The sequence below is a fragment of the Vombatus ursinus genome, unplaced genomic scaffold (assembly GCF_900497805.2).
Source record: "Vombatus ursinus unplaced genomic scaffold, bare-nosed wombat genome assembly UNPS02007434.1, whole genome shotgun sequence".
Classification (NCBI taxonomy): domain Eukaryota; kingdom Metazoa; phylum Chordata; class Mammalia; order Diprotodontia; family Vombatidae; genus Vombatus; species Vombatus ursinus.
The window spans coordinates 1-4775 of record NW_020947212.1 but is presented as its reverse complement, the minus strand read 5'-3'; the positions used below and the strand labels follow the sequence as shown (position 1 = coordinate 4775).

At 45.7% G+C, this 4775-nt stretch overlaps 1 pseudogene; it reads left to right on the top strand.

Moving 5' to 3' along the window:
* Positions 1–2390: 2390 nt before the first annotated feature.
* LOC114033806 lies at positions 2391–3766 on the top strand (annotated as a pseudogene).
* Positions 3767–4775: the final 1009 nt, after the last annotated feature.

The following is a 4775-nucleotide window of genomic DNA, read 5'->3' as shown; positions in this document are numbered from 1 at the left end:
GCGCCTGAGCAGTCCGATCTGAATGGAGACCTCCCAGGGTTGTTGTGACGATCAAATGACTTCCTTTAAGGCCCAACTAAAATCCCCCTTTCTATAGGAAGCTTTCGCCAACCTGTCTTAATTCCAGCACCTTGTCCTGTACATTGCTTGCTTCATATATATTTGTATACGTGTTGTCTCCCCCTCTAAACTGCCAGCACCTTGAAGGCAGTGATTGTCTTTCACCTCTTTTTGTATCCCCAGCTCTTAGCACAGTACTTGGCACTTAGTAGGTACTTAATAAATGTTTATTGATTAATTAATTGATAGGAATGGAATAATGTCTAATAAGGCTAAAAAGGCAGAATGGGACCCAGCGCATAAAGGACTCTTTGAAAGGCAAACACATGAGTTTATATTTGATCTTGGAGGTAATAGGGAAACATTGGAATTTACTGAGTAGGGGAGTGACATGGTTAGACCTACTGTACACATTAGGAGAATCACTATAGTGGCTGTGTGGAGGATGGATTAGAGTAGGAAGATATTTGAAGTAGGGAGACCAATGGAGAAGCTATTACAATAGCATGGACACAAAGTGACAAGGACCCAAGCCTGCAAGTTGGTCATGTGAGTGGAAAAAAGGGATATATATGTGAGATATGTTGTGGAAGCAGAAATGACAAGATTTGGCAATTGATTGAATATTGGGGTGTGAGGAGTCAAGCATGACACAAAGGTTTTGAACCTAGGGGAGTAGAAGAATGGCAGAGCCCTCAACAGAAAAAGTAACGTTCCAAAGAGGGGTGGGATGGAGGGGGTTGGGGGGGAAGGGTTAGGGCAGGTAATGAGATTTGAAATGTCCAAAAGGCAGTTAATGCCTCAGGACTGGAGCTCAGGAGAGAGGTTAGAGCTGGATATATAGATCTGGTCATCATCGTATAGAAATAATTGAACCCAGGGGAGCTGATGAGATCACCAAGTAAGAGAAAAGAGGATCCAGGGTAGAACCTCAGGAAATGTACATTGCTAGTGGACATAATACAAAGAAGTAATCAGTGAAGGAAACTGAAAAAGATCAGTCTGATTGGTAAAAGGAGACCCAAGAGAGAGAAGCAACATGAAAACCCATACAGGTTATATAGGGGGGAAAGTGTTAAATAGTGTCAAATGCCAAAGAATGAGAACTGAGAAAAGGCCATCAGATCTCACAGTTAAGAGGTCATTGGCAAATTTGGAGAGAGCAGAGCTAGAAGGAACCTTGGAGATGATGGGGTTACAGATTTAGGCCTGAAAGAGATCTCAGAGAGCACTGAGTCCAATCTACTCATTCTAAAGATGAGGAAAGTTAGGCACAGAGAGGTTGTGACTTTTCTAGGGTCACACAACCAATAAATGTCTAAGGAGAGATTTGAACTTGGGTCTACTCCAATCCAGTGCCCTATCCAGTGTGCAATGCCGCCTTTCATCATTTGGTCCAATCCTTTCATCCTACACATATGGGGAAACTGAGGCCTAGGGAGATTAAAGTAAACTCATTCCACCACTTCCTAGTCAACCTTCAGTGACTATGCCCTACATGTTACCCTGCTGTAGCTATCCATTTTGTTCAGTAAACCAAGAATACCTAACCTAAAAGAATCAATACCAGCCTGGTCCTTATTTCTTCCATTTTCTTCCTTGTCCTCCCTACCCATTCCTAAACCAGAGTTCTCTTGACTTTGCAAAAGCATTAATACCATTGAATGGGCTCAGTTCTACTAACCTATTATTCCTAGTACACTGGGGGAGGTGGGGAATAGAGGGAAGAGAAGGAAAGAAAAAGAATGAGAGAGAAAAAGAGGAAGAGGAAGAAAAGGAGGGAGGGGAAGAGAGAATATTCAGAGCAGGAGACAAAAACCAGGATTCAAGTCCTAACTAACTGTGGTACAGTGACATGGAGCAAGGCTGCTGAGCCCTAGGGTCACTTCTCTGGATGATTACAAGCACTACCGGCCATTTGAAACTGGGGGTAAAGTAACTAGGTCTAGTTACTTTAGCCTAGCAGAGATAATTGGCTTCACACTCCCTACAACTGCCTGTGGTGATTTTAGGTAGCTCACACTGCCTTTATTTTACTGTTTTAATCTTTTTCCAATTAAGGGAGTTAGCAGCACGCGTACAACAGCTTTAGGTATGGCTTGGATATATGGTTATGATTGAGTTTCTGTCCCATGTCGAAATCTGTGTTAGGTACAATGAGCACAGCCCCTGCCTCGGGGAGAGGAGAAGAGAAATGAGGTAAAAAGAGAATGAAGATAAAGCAAAATCTTACCATGGTTATCATCATTATTATAACAACTATCAATAAGGTTAGGATCAGAGGATTTAGAACTGGCCAGCAGTTCTCACCAAGATCCATCACACAGACTCAACGTGAGACATTCTGGCCCGGACGCCCACCATGCGTGAATGCATCTCAGTCCATGTGGGGCAGGCAGGTGTCCGGATGGGCAATGCCTGTTGGGAGCTGTACTGCCTGGAACACGGTATCCAGCCTGATGGACAGATGCCCAGTGACAAGACCATTGGGGGAGGAGATGACTCCTTCACCACCTTTCGTGAAACTGGCACTGGCAAGCACGTACCTCGGGCTGTCTTTGTGGACCTTGAGCCCACAGTGATCGATGAGATCCGAGATGGCCCCTCGGGACAACTCTTCCACCCAGAGCAGCTGATCACTGGCAAGGAGGATGCTGCTAACAACTATGCTTGTGGCCACTACACCATTGGCAAGGAGATCATTGACCCTGTGCTGGATCGAATCCGCAAACTGTCTGACCAGTGTACAGGACTCCAAGGCTTTCTGGTATTCCACAGCTTTGGGGGTGGCACCGGCTCTGGCTTCACCTCCCTGTTGATGGAACGGCTCTCAGTCGACTATGGCAAGAAGTCCAAGCTAGAGTTCTCCATCTATCCAGCCCCTCAGGTTTCTACAGCTGTGGTAGAGCCCTAGAACTCCATCCTGACTACCCACACCACCCTCAAGCACTCAGATTGTGCCTTCATGGTGGACAATGAGGCCGTCTATGATATCTGCCGCCGAAATCTGGACATCGAATGTCCCACCTACACCAACCTCAACTGTCTCATCAGCCAAATTGTCTCCTCTATCACAGAAGCTCTTTGTTTTGATGGTGCCCTTAATGTGGACCTCACAGAGTTCCAGACCAACTTGGTGCCCTACCCTTGAATCCATTTCCCCCTGGCAACCTATGCTCCTGTCATCTCTGCTGAGAAGACCTACCACGAGCAGCTGTCAGTATCTGAGATCACCAATGCCTGCTATGAGCCAGCTAACCATGTGGTGAAGTGCGACCCTCGTCATGGCAAATACATGGTTTGCTGCCTCCTGTACCGTGGTGATGTGGTGCCCAAAGATGTCAATGCTGCCATTGCGGCCATCAAGACCAAACGAAATATCCAGTTTGTAGACTGGTACCCTACTGGTTTCAAGGTTGGCATCAACTATCAGCCACCCACTGTGGTCCCTGGTGGGGATCTGGCCAAGGTACAGAGAGCAGTGTGTATGCTGAGCAACATAATAGCCATTGTAGAAGCCTGGGCTCACCTGGACCACAAGTTTGACCTGATGTATGTCAAGAGGGCATTCGTGCATTGGTATTTAGGTGAAGGCATGGAGGAGGGAGAATTCTCTGAGGCTCGGGTGGACATGGCAGCCCTGGAGAAAGATTACGAGGAGGTGGGCATCAACTCCTATGAGGATGAGGATGAGGGGGAAGAGTAGTACAGCCACCTGAAGCCATTTTACTGTTTGTTGCAAAATCCTTTCGAAATAAACAAAGTCTCTGTGTTTTGAAACTAAAAAAAAAAAAAGAACTGGAAGGGACCCCTTCATTTTACAGATGAGGAAACTGAGGCACAAAGGGGTGAACTAACTTCTACAAGACCACATAGCCACTAGGTAGCAGAGCCTTCCTCACCGAAGTAGGGGCCTGTAGCTGGGAAACATTGATCATAATCATGTCAGGCTGGATTGATATGTTTTACTGAATTGGGCGGGTTGGTTTTTGTTTGTTTTTTACATTTTGTCACAAAAGATAACTCACCGTATAGAAGAGAGAGGAGGGATATATTCAGAAATGAATGTGAAATGTGATATATTCAGAAATGATGTGAAACAAAATATATCATTAAAAATTTTGAGTAACTGACTCAGCATTTAGACCTACCATCTTATGATTCTCAGACAAGTGCTTTGTCCTATTATAGCACAATGCCTTTTTTCTTGTAAGGTGTGTGTTTACCTGCTGAAAAAAATATGATGAAAGAGTGAGGTGGGAATAGTCAAGGAAAGCTCCTTGGAGGAGGTGATGTTGGACTCAAGGATAGGCTTCATGGGTACCTGCAAAAACAGACAAAGATACAGTGGAAATACAGACTAAACAGAGGAACCCGGAGAAACCTGGCTGTGTACAGGGCTCCCCCTGGTGGCAACATATGGGAGTTCTCACCTTCCATAAGAAAAACTGAAGGGAAAAGAATGGCCATTGATTGATTCTCCTTTTTCTTGTCTTTTATTACAGTTCACTGGCTGTTCACCACATGTGGAGCCAGCGGGCCCCAGGGGCCTACGCAGACCCAATGCAACAATGCCTACAGGAATTCCAATCTGAGCGTGGTAGTGGGCAGCGAGGGTGCCCTGAAGGGTGTGCAGATCTGGAGAGTGCCAGCCACCGACACATACAGGTGTGTGTGTGTGTGTGTGTGTGTGTGTGTGTGTGTGTGTGTGTGTG